The 13,137-nt window shown below is 36.9% G+C and overlaps 1 protein-coding gene across 1 annotated transcript in view; it reads left to right on the forward strand.

Moving 5' to 3' along the window:
* The window catches only part of Rtf1 (RNA polymerase-associated protein Rtf1), a 158,572-nt gene that overhangs the window by 28,213 nt on the left and 117,222 nt on the right, over positions 1-13,137 (forward strand). The window lies entirely within an intron of this gene.

Genomic DNA, 13,137 nt, shown 5'->3' on the forward strand with positions numbered 1-13,137 from the left:
AGCTGTCTGTTTAAGGTAGTGTATTTTGATCTTGCAATGGAGTAATTTGCAAATTCTGAAAGATTACCACTTCTTTTGAACTTTTTATATAGTTTGTTCTTTTTGTTTTTTGTTTTTGACAATGAAGCAGAATTCCATGGGGGTCCAGTATTTATTACTATTTTTCTTTTGGGAACAGCTTGTGATAAACCACTTTCTAAGATAGAATAAAACTTTTTTAACATTTCGTCTAAGGAATTTAATGATTGTAGTGAAGTCCAGTCGACAGAGCTCAGATATGAATTTAGCTTATTGTAATCTGTACGGGAGAAGCAGTAGTTATTATTTTTTGTATTAACGGAAGTGGATTTATTACAGTGAAACGGCAAGGAAAACTGTAAAGTTAATGTGGGGTGATATTTATCTTCGGGACAGACAAGAGGATTACATGGGAAGAGTAAAATATCGCAGGGATGGCTTACAAATACTAGATCAAGCAATTTACCGTAGTTATTGTAAACATTATTAATTTGTGGTAGACCAATGCTGAGTAAAGGGTTAATGCTTTGGTTTATACGTTCGCAAGTTGTATGTGGAAGAAGTTCATTACTATCAGAACTTTGAGACCACTTTATTTCAGGCAAATTAAAATCTCCAAGAGTTACAAGAACATCATTCGGTTTGGCTGCTTGAAAAGCATGAATAATAGATGAAGTATGCTTCAAATATAGATCAACACTGGGAGAAGGCGGTATATACGATCACGTGATATACATCGATAACATTCCCAAGCGGATTTTTACTGCAATAATTTCAATATCTAATGATAAAGGAAAGTCTATCTCTTCTGTCGGAAATTTCGAAGCTACAGCTATTAAAACACCGCCACCTCTATTTTTACCACAATCTTTTCGATCACGTCTGAATATTTGAAATTGATTACAAAAAATTTCAGTATCATATACACCGTTATGAAGCCATGTTTCTGTGAATGCAATAATATCATAACTAAAATCAAAGCTATCTATAAATAAGGATGATAATTTAGTGTTTAATCCTCTTACATTTTGGTATGCAAAGTTTATATTGTTAGCAGAAGTTAAAGATAATTTGTTAGTAGAAGGTAAAATGTCTAGTTTTTATGGATTTTTTGGTAGACGTACAATGTCTGTTTTAGGTTCGTCTTTGTAAATGTATTCGGTTATGATTGCTTTTTCAGGCCAAAATGATGGATTAATAATTGTTTCATATACATCCTCAGGAACTATTATTTGGAATGAAGTCTTGCGTCTCCTTTGAGCGTACTTAAATTTAACGACATTAATTTCAATGTTAGCTTTTAGTTTGGCCATAATATAAGCACTTATATCTTTAGTAGTCGTTTCAGCAGCAAATCGAGCAGCGAAAATAGCACGTTTTGGTGTAACTACTCTTAAATTCAATGGATTTGGAGATGGCGTGCTTAAATTGTTTGGAGATTTTGGTGTTGCTTGCGGTGATAAGAGCATCAGAGGCCGAATCACAGCTATCTCGAATAAAATCTTTCCTAAGCTCACGCGAAGCGCCTACGAAATTTGTGCCATTATCGGAAAATATAGTTCGTGGACAACCTCGACGAGCTATAAACCTATGTAATGCGGCCATGAAATTGGCAGTCGACAAATCGGACACTGCCTCCAAATGAATAGCCTTAGTGCGAAGCAAACGAATACACAAACGTATCCTTTCGTAATTTTACAAGCGCGCCCAGTAAATGATTTGACCCCAAAAGGGCCAGCAAAGTCGACACCAGTAGTAGTAAACGCCCTATCGATGATAGTTCTTTCCGGCGGAAGAGCTGCTATAATTTGACTACAATGTCTCTTTTTATCGACAAGACATACCTTGCAGTTACGAACAACCGCACGTATCAAATTTTAAACTCTCGGAATCCAATTTTCCGTTCGCAAAATGCGCAACATCAGTTGCAGTCCGCCATGAACGCACTTAATGTGAATATATTCCACCAGAAGTCTAACGAACCTACTCCTATATGGGAGAATAATCGGACAGCTTTCCGAATTCGAAAGAGTGGGTGACTGCGCTAAACGACCATTCATACGCATGACACCATGTTCATCAAGGACGGGATTTAGAGGAGCTAAACAACTCGATGTTGACACCGGTTTATTATCCACCAAACTTTTGTACTCATTTGCGAAGTTAACTTTTTGAGTAATTATTATTAAGAGCATCCGAACCTCATTGAATTCCGACGTGGTAATTCCTTTTGTAGAATAACAATATCTACCTCGGTAACGAGAATTGGTCTGACGAACGAACCAAAAATATAAGCTACAGCACGAATCCCCGTTGTAGAAGACGAATACCTATCCAGAATATCAAGTCGACGTAAAAAATGAGAAATGACACTGCACCGAACGCTTTTCCATGTCAGTCTCAAGCGGAGTTAGGTCACGAATATCCCAACTCGATTTATCTTGGCTGTGCCAGCATGGCCCATGCCACCAAAGGGAACTAGTAGCTAAGTCTGATGGAGGTACACCACGAGTTCCTAGGTCCGCAGGATTATCTTCCGACCGAACATGATACCAATTATGGTTTCCAACATTTTCTTGAAACCTACAGACTCGATTTGCAACAAAAGTGATCCAGGTAGAGGGGGTTTTCCGAAGCCACGACAAAACAATAGTTGAATCCGTCCAACAATACACCTGACGAAATTCAAAGTCGATCTCCTTGACGATAACTTTTAAAAGTTCAGACGCTAACACAGCACCACAAAGCTCTAGACGAGGGAGCGAAATTGATTTAATTGGGGCCACTTTTGTCTTACTAGACAACAAATGCACGAACGCATTCTTACCTGGGACCCCAGTTCGAATATATACTACCCCGCGTATGCCTTAATCGAGGCATCCGAAAACACGTGTAACTCCGCCGAACCCTGTGGAGTATTTGAACCCAACGAGGAATTTGTATCGTATTTACTTTGTGATACGACTCTACGAATTTACGCCACTCCAAATAAGTGACTTCTACAAGGGGATCGTCCCAACCGATTTGATCTAGCGAAACCTTTTGCATAATAATTTCTGCCGTGACAATAACTGGCCCTAACCAACCAACAGGGTCAACCAACTTAGCTATTGAGGACAGAACTTCCCGTTTAGTGTAACTAGCCTTCTTTTCTATGGGTTTGATATCGAAATAAAAAGAATCCAACCTAGCATTTCACCTGATACCAAGAGGTTTCGAACTACTATCTTCCACGAATGACAATAATTGCGCAACTACCAAATGTTCTGGAGGGAAACGATTCAAAATAGTCTTATCATTGGCCGTCCACTTTCTAAGCTCAAACTTTGCCGAAGAAAGTGCCGAAATAAGTTGATCCCTAGCTGTCACCGCGGTCTCAAGGTCATGAGCTCCTGCCAATACATCATCCACATACATGGATTTTCGCAATATGTGCGCCGCTAGGGGACACTGAGTTTCTGTTTCATCCGCCAGTTGCAATAATGTCCTAATCGCTAGATAAGGGGCGCAATTCAAACCGAAAGTCACTGTTTCTAATTCGAAATCTTGAACGGGTTTAGTTGGCGAGTCCCGAAAGAGGATTCTTTGAAGCGAAGCGTGCTGAGGGTCAACGCGAATCTGCCGATACATTTGGGTTATGTCTGAATTGAAAACGAATCGAAATACTCTCCAACGAAGTATCAAAAGTACAAGGTCCAGCTGCAAAGTGGGCCCGACATGTAGAATGTCGTTCAGACTGTTCCAGTTAGAAGTTTTAAATACGACCCGCAATTTTGTTGTCTGTTTTTCGAGGTTTATGACCGGATGGTGAGGCAAATAACACGAAAGGGTGCTAGTATTGTCAGCAGAAACTGACTTCATATGGTCGAGCTCTAAATATTCAGTCAGAACCTTATCATATGTGACTTCTACATCGATTTTTTCAATAACGACGCCTCATTCCGAAGGAATTGCTTGAGGACATTACCACGAGATTCCCCCAAATACCCGTTTACTCCTAACTCAGTTCGCAAGGGCAGGGTTACGATAAATCTACCGTCAGAGGATCTACGAGTGGTTCGAACAAAATTTTCCCCACAAATGCGGTCAGATGGGAATAACATTTTCCATTTAGGAGTTTCTTTCAATTCCCAGAATCGCTACAAAGTTTTATTAATTATTAAGAGAGTCCTCTTTCTCAATATTAATTGTCGTAGCAAAGGTTCTAATTTCCGACGATGGAATTGGCCCAGTGACAAGCTAACCGAAAACAGTATTTTGTGCTAGCAAAGTTCCCGATATAATGGAACGATATCCCTGTAACAAGATCTTCGGATATAAATCTGCACCGAGCAGCAGATCTACTGGACGAGAATAAAATAAATTGACGTCCGCCAAACGAATATTTGGTATTTGAGACCTAAAATCTAAAGAGACAGTAAAGGATGGTAAACTTCCCGAAATTAGTGGCAGTACTAATGCGTTCGTTGATAACAAAACCGAAGGATCGCATGGACTTCCAATTTGAATAGAACAAACTTTGCGAGAATTTGACGAAATTGCACAATTAACGCCCGAAATGCTAACATTCGTGGAAGAAACTGGAAGTTTTAGGCGATTCTGAAGCCGCTCAGACGAAAACGAAGATTCCGAAGCGGAATCTATCAGAGCCCTAGCTGGGTACGAGATACCACAATGAATCAAATTTACCATCGTTGTTCCTAAAAGCACAGATTTATTTTGAGCTGCGTGGAAGACTTGTCGGGGGTTACCTGCCGAAGTGGAAGGAAGAGAAGGTTCGATTGAGGAATTAGAAGGCCTATTTTCGACGTTGTTTGGATTTCTGTTAACGACATTTGTAACAGAAGTCGATTGGTTGGAAGAAGAATCATTCCTGTGTAGTAACGTATGATGTGTACCACTACATTTAGATCACCGAAACTTACTTATGCAAGTTTTAACCTCGTGGTCCTTTCGCAAACAATTGACACATAAGTGACGACGTTTAACAAAAGAAAACCGGCTGGAGATCGACATATTTTTGAACCGAGGACATTCAAAAAGTTGATGACTATGTTTTGGGCACAGAATACAATCGGGTTTTTGTGGAGACTTGGGATTATTCGAAGACTCCGATTTAGTTAAGTGCGTTTGGACCTTCCTTACGTTATATTTTGTTGCCTGTTCACTACCCCTTACATCATGTAGACACATTAGAGTTCGAATTCGTTCCGTTAAGAAGCTATCTAAATCTTCCCAAAGTGAAATAGCCGATTTATCTTTAACGCTTTGTTCCCACAGGGTTTGCGTAATTTTTTGCTAACCGCTGAAGACAAATAAATACCAAAAATGGATCCCAATTTTCTGTAGGGATGTCGTAAATTGACATCGCTGACAAACAACCATTAATTCCGCGAACTAGACTCATTCTGGAGGACTGGCAAAGCGAAAAGTGTTTTCAATTGGTTATGGACGAGTAACCGAGGATTATCAATATTATCCTTTAAAGCATTCCACGCTAGATCGAAACTGCGGTGTGTCAATGGAAATTTCGAGACAATTTCTCGAGCTTCTCCACTAGTTTTGCGCACGAGATGGCAAAGGCGCTCTATATCGCTCAAACGCGAATTTTTTATATACATGGGGCCACGATTGAAATTCTCTTTCGAAAATCTATATCACATGGAGGTAGTGCGAAATTATGAACATTGTCATTATTATGAGGATCCATAAAACTCTGACGACCACTAGGATACCCAATACTCGATATTGGGGAGCTAGTGACACTTACTTCCTTAGAAGTATGAGTAGAAGAGCTCGGTTTACCTGCTGCTGCATCGTTAGACTGTAATACTTTTGGAGTATTACAGGGATGCTGCGAAGCTAGCGAAACTACTGAACTACAACGAGAAGAGTACACAGATTTCCTAGAACCTCGTAATTCAGACAGTTGAACATTTAAATTTGTTAAACATTTCATATATTCCTGATGCACGACCTCATATTTGTGATCGGCGGACTCAATCATATCTTTAGTTGTATCCTCAGACGTTTCCAAATAGAGCATACACAAATTAAACTTATCCTGAGTATCGCTCCAAACCTTTTCTAGTTCGACGCTACGAACTTCTAATGCACAAAGATTAATTTCCTCAGGTTTCATTGCCCGAATATTTTCCACGAATCTAATATTTTCTAAATCTAACGAAGGCATCAGAAACTCTGATAAAACTTTCCAAGGGACTGAATGGCATATTTGTAAATTTTATTTATACACACGCACAAGAAAAATTAGAAATTCTCCAAAAAAAAAAAAAAACAAAAAAAAAAATCAAAGACCAAAAATGATTTATAATAAACCAAAATCTCGAAAAGATTAAAATTTTACACGAAAAACCACCTAATCGACAAAAAATCGACAAAAATATTCCGATTACTAGCGAAACTTTCAAAGAATTGCTACAAATGGCACAAATTTTCCGAAATTCCAACAAAATATCAACAAATTGCTCGAAATAGCACAAATGTTAACTAAAATTTCAAGAAATTCAACAAAATTATCGGAATGGCACCAACTTTCAACCAAAACCCGAAATTATCTGCAAAAAACGTTCAAAATTTTCCAAAGAAATCACCAGAGTTAATAAAAACGACAATTAATTACAAAATTTTCAACAAAAATGACCGAAATGTCACCAAAATTTCGAAAAAAAAAACTATTTCCCACGAAAAATAAAAAAAAGGACCAAAATTTGCCAAATAGTACGAAATTTTAAAATATTTGTGCATAATAATATATAAAAAGATCAATAAAAAATTTTATATATATCAAAAAATAGCGAAAATATCAATAATTTTCCAAACAAAAATTCAATTTAGTATAAAATAATACGAAATATGTATTATTATTTATACGAACCGAATAAAATGTCGACCAATGTGGACTGTAGGGTGCACGATATTTAATTATTTTCCAATATTCGTTCACTACACACACACTACTAATATAATTAGCAAAAATATTTCTCTTTTATAACAAACGTCCCTGCAAACATTTTTTCAAAATTTTAATCGCTTAAAGATAATCTGCGATTCGCGGGGAAGATCAATTCAATCGCGGAAGAGCGCGCCTAATGATAACCTGCGAATCGCCGACATAAAGTAACTGTGTCCGGGGTGCGAATCGCGAGGAAGAATCGCAGATTAATCATCTGGAAGATCTTCAGAAGATCAACATGTAAAGAAAAATTAAAAAAAGAATAGAACAATTGTTTTTTGTTTCTTTTATTTGTTGTTTAGTTTTCTGCTTTTGTTTTCTTTTCTGCTTTGTTATGGTTTTTAATTATTCCTTTATGTTGTGGTTATTTGTTATAGGCACTGTACTCAGTACTGTTTCCTCAGTCACTATGTTGTCTTTTGGTTAAACTTGGCAAAACCTGGACATGTGTGGTTTGTCAATACTCATGATACTATACGTGCCATTTATATCAAAATTCTGTAGAAAGAATTATATGCAACAAAATCAAAAATGTTAGTAACAATCACCTGTTGCTCTTCCAGAAGAGTCTTCTGTGATTCCCAACGGCGATCATTTGAAAAATGTAAGAAAAAAATGTAAACAATCACCCAATGATCGCCGTGGGGAATCACAGAAGATTAATCTAAGCGAACAATCTTCCAAAAATTTAAAAAATGTTGGCAGGGGTATTAACTAACCACAATCGACCGAACCGATTGGTGTAGCGCACACGTAATAAAAGAGAAACGAAATAACAAAACGTATGTATGGTTGCCTATACCAATGGTATGTATGTAGCTAGCGTGTGTGTATGGCTAAACGATAGACTAACTATTGACCGCCAAGCGTACGTATGTTTACGCGTAAATATGTAAATATAATTGTGTATTATTGACCAGAGAAAAAAGGGAATATGCGAAAAATTATTTTGGGTATTTTTGTGGTGTTTTTTTCTGTTTTCTTATTAGAACAATTATGGAACACTAGAGTGGCAATAAATGAAATATTTATTATTATCCCACCAAATCAATTTAAATAAATTATTAAGATATTTTATTCCACTCAACAGTAAAAAATGCACTTTTTGAAATATTAATTTTGCAAATAATTTTTAGATTTTTTTCTTTTTTCACTGATCACTATTATGTCCGTCCGCGATTAGTATACATTAGAACGATAGACGGAGGCACAAAAAAGGGATACGCGACGCGTTGTAAAGCGGTCGATATTGTTTGTTGTTGTTATTTTTTTCCGCGAGCTCACAAATTAAAAAAAGTCACTGCACTGACCTACCTGTCTTTTGATGTAAATAAATAGAGATGATGATAATGGTGTTGTTGATGAGGTTAATGATGATGATGATGATAGCTGCGAGAAACGAAAAACCAAAAAACCAATTAGAAAAGAGTATCCAACGCTCTTATTCAGGCTCGATTGGACCAATGTTTACGCCGAAATTGCGTGAAAATAAAAGTAAAATAAAACACGAACGTTTTAGATATTAAATTCAAAATAAAAGCAGTTGCTTTATTTGGGAAATAAGTAAAAATATGTATATTTACAAGAGAAATAGGGAGAGATTGAGAAGTTAGATTACCTGGTTTCGTTGGTAGGCGAGAGATAAGTGACAACAATAATATCATTGAAAGGTGGCGTTGGCGGTAATTCGAATCTGCATTTTGACAGTTCAGTTGCAATAAAATAGGAGTATGCAGATTGTAACGAGGATAGAATTAAAGACGCTTTTTTCAAACACAATGAATGTGGAAAGATACAAAGGTTAGTTAACCCAATTAAAATTCTGAATTAAATTGTTTTTGGCTCTCTCCTCAATCAAGTCTAACGTGGCCGGCAATGATGGATACTCGCTAAAGTTTTTAAAAACAGTTTTGCCTCTTATTAGTGTTGTTTCCTTCCGAATGGAAGGTGGCAAAGATAATCCCTATTGCTAAGAAAACTAGTTCGGTCATCCTCGTAACGTTAGACCAATATCTATATTACCCATACTAGGTAAGTTAGTAGAGCATGTCTTAAAACGTCAACTTTCGCAACACATTGAAACATAAAGCCTTTTCACCGATTTTCAGTGCGCCTTTCGTGGGCATAGAAGTACTGCAACCTTGCTTCTTGGTCTCACCGACTCCATTAGAAGGTCGTTTAATGATCATAGTCAATGTGTCATTATCTCTATTGATATGGAAAAAGCCTTTGACCGATTGGACTATGGCACACTTTTAAATAAACTGAATTTGCAGTATCGGCTTCAAGGTAGCGCTTGTCGTTTGATTGCCTCATATCTAAGAAATAGAAAACAGTATGTATACGTTAATGGTGTTGCTTCCAGTGTACTCCCTGAAAAAAGTGGTGTGTCCCAAGGTTCGGTGATTGGGCCAATACTGTTTATGCTGTATATCTCTCTTTTCCTCATTGAACCTTTATTGCTCACCATATCTGATTGCAGATGATGTTCAAATTTTATTCACGAGTAACATAGACTCGGCTGATGTTTTACAAGCAAAGATTAATTATACTCTTTCTTCGGTTGAGCAATGGATGGGCCTTAACAAACTATCGGTTAACCCTTCCAAAACCAAAGCAATGCTCTTTTCCTCGCACACTTTCTCTTTTGTAGACAGAAGGGAATGTCTCGGTGTCATTTTGGACAATAATTTGGAGATCACTTATCACATTGATCGAGTAGTCTCGCGTACTAACTTTGCTTTACGCCAACTTTACAATTGCGACTTGGTTTTACCTCGTGACATTAAAAAGACTTTAATTCACGCTTTAGTCATGCCTAACATACTATATTGTCTTGAGCTGTATTCCGGAACTAGCTCATCCAGACTGAAACTTGTTAAAAAGCCTTCAACAATGCTATGCGTTATCTATATTCCACCAAACGCTTTTCACACATAACGCCTTTCGCAATACATTTTTTAGGATGCACTTTTGATGATCTGATTAATCGTCGGTGCCTCCGTCTTTTTTATAAGATTTGCAAATTCCAGTGTCCTTGTTTCCTTGCGACTTCCTTTACATTTTCTCGATTTACACGATCTACTAGCCTCAAAATCCCTCGCTTGGATGGACGAATGGATAAATCGTTTCAAGTTAGAGTTTCTCGTCTCTTCAATTCCCTTCCCAATAATCTAAAAATGTTCAATTTCTCTATTTCTACTTTTTGAAAGCGCTTTCTTCTATACAGTAGATCAACATATGAGTAATATCTCACATATCCTGTTGTATTAATGTGTTATGATAAACAGAAAAAACAACTACATATTTATAACTTTAAATTATAGTTTTAGCTTCATGAATTTAGCTTATAAATAACTTGTATTTATATATGAATTTGTATACACTATTTATATTACAGTCGATCCTCGATTATCCGGGAATCTCCATTATCCGGGATAGGATAGAATTGTTGGTCTTTTTTCCATTACCTCTATTATTCGTAATAAACTCCATTATCCGGGAGTAAAAACACACCTTCCAATTAATTTGATTAATCAAACAATTTGTGTATGTATGGGATGACAACATGGCACGAATTTAGTTCAGATGAATCTGATGACGATGATATAATTCATACAAAATCAGCTTTTAAAAGAATCAATACATTCTTGTGGACTTCATGGCTGACCATTTATTTCAGTAGTGCGATTCTCCAACTCATTTTTTGAGTTACCGACAATTGTCGGTAAAATGCTTATAATTTCGGTAATTACCGATGTTTTTCGGTAAGTTAGCGATGAATAAAAAGCAGTCGTAAAGTTCTACCGATAACAAGAGTGTTGTCAACTTTTATTTGAACTTTTCATTTAAAATTTTGCGTTTTAATTTTACCGATTTTTGTCGGTAACTCAAAACATGAGTTAGAGAATCGCGCTACAGAACAAGATAAGTTTTTATTTTATGTCATTTCAAATATAAAAATGAGGCAGTTAAATATTATTGTATAAATGTATACAATATTATGCCATTTTTACTTAAAAATATCGTTAAAAACAGCATAAAAAACGTCGACTCCATTATCCGTGAAAATCGATTATCCGTAATGCCTCCGGTCCCGACCATCACGGATAATCGAGGTTCGACTGTACTTTATTTTGGAGTAGGAAATCTTCTTATCAATATTGTAAAACTAATTGGCCTTAAGACTTACTTTACAAAATGTTTCGATAAATAAAATAAATAAATATGGATTCAAGCTGAAATAAACACAAAGATGTAAAATTCTGTAGTCCAACAATAAAAAACGCCAAAAACAATACAAGGAATCAGCACGGCCTTGTTGATCAACGCGTCAAGCAAAAAAAAAAACAACTTTCTCGTTGTTTACCCCCACTTATTGCAACCAACAATCTATGTTCGCATTCTTTGCAAAGCAAAGATGGTGACATAAAAAAGAAGGTAAGCAGTTTTGGGGCCATACAGCAAATTTCTCATTTGCTGGATGGGCTTATGGCCTGTTTATCGATGCAGAGTCGGTGGCAAAGGGAACTGATGAAGTTGTTTGGTGACAGCTCCACTGTAAAACATTTTGTTGTTTTTCAAATATTTGAAAACAACAAAATAGGACTCGTGCTGAAAGATACCAAATAATGAAACAAAAGTTCAAGGTTTCCTTGGCCTAACGAACTTGTTCCGAAAATTTGTAAAGGTTTATGCAGTTATAACGAAACCACTCACGATGTTAACAAAAAGAGTGAAGCGAATAAATTTTATTATGGCAAGCACTTTGGGATTAGCTGGAGTATTATTAGTCCGATGGTAAAAGTAATTGGCAACCAGTGCTTTATTTTAGTCATCACTGTTCTGAATCGGAATAGAAATATCACAGTAACGACATGAAGGTCTTAGCTGTGGTTGAAACGTTGGAACATTTCCGTATATACATACATACTGGAAAGCCATTCCGCATCATAACTGATTGTGCCGCAATTATCAAGTTAAATACAACACAGGAATTACAATCACGAGTAGCACGATGACTGATTAAATTACTTGAATTTGATTGTCAGTATGTACAAAGACAAGGACCACGTATGGCTAACGTTACTGCTCTCAACCACCAACGAAAGTTGAACTAGCAGGGTTCGTAATGAATATGGATAGCGATCACTGGATTCTTACGACGCAGTTAAACAACGACCACAAATGATGATGGTACTGCGAGATGAATCAAATATGAGCAAGAGAAACAGATTAAATCTGAATACGTATTAAAAACATCGTCTCTACCGGAAAACGGAAATATAAATATGTAGAATTCCGCCTTCTTCTTTGCCACTACAATGTTATGAAGAATGTTAGCTTACCGCTTTGTGTTAAATTTAAATATTGTAGATCATCTCGTAATCCCCAATTGTTGCATCCCAGGTTTGCGCCTTTGAGTGGTGAAAGATCGTTGTGGTAAGAGCTTTAAGATTGTGGAACCAGCTTAATTTGACCTTGCGAAACTTTACATACTCGGTTAACTCGTAAAAGAGTAAATGTTCAGAATGTTTGCAGCAGAATTTGTGATCTGTAGTTACTTATTTGGTTGTGGGAGTTACTTTTTACAGTGCTCTTTTTATACCCTCAGCATTTATGCTAACGAGGGTATATACATACACTTTCATATGGGCAAAATGTGGCTCTTCGAAATAATGGTTTTAGACCCCAAGTATGTTTGGACGAAATCCGTTTCAGACAATTTGTAGTCGATTTAGCCATGTCTATCCGTCTGTCTGCCTGGAGCGCACGATACCTCTCAAAAGGATTAACCGATTCGGTCCAAAATTTAGAACAAACTTATTTTGTCCAAACTTAGTTTAAGTTCGAAGATGGGTTATATCGGTCCACTCCTTCCGGTACCTGCCCCACAAAAGTTCGGAAAATTTGTGCATACGATAACTCTTGAACGAAGTAACTGATTTCGTCCATACTTTGCACATCGTGAAATGTCTACCGGACTTAGATGAGGTTTCAATATGGACTCAATCGGTCCACTCCTTCGGGTACCTCCCACACAAAATTTCGGAAAAGTTCAGATTAGGATCTGCTCTCGAATCGCTTCGATTTTTGTTGTAGCAACATGAATTTACTGCCCTTCATACGACGGTATAAGTTTC

Source organism: Musca autumnalis, unplaced genomic scaffold (assembly GCF_047663935.1).
Source record: "Musca autumnalis isolate F117 unplaced genomic scaffold, ASM4766393v1 scaffold_5, whole genome shotgun sequence".
Lineage (NCBI taxonomy): Eukaryota > Metazoa > Arthropoda > Insecta > Diptera > Muscidae > Musca > Musca autumnalis.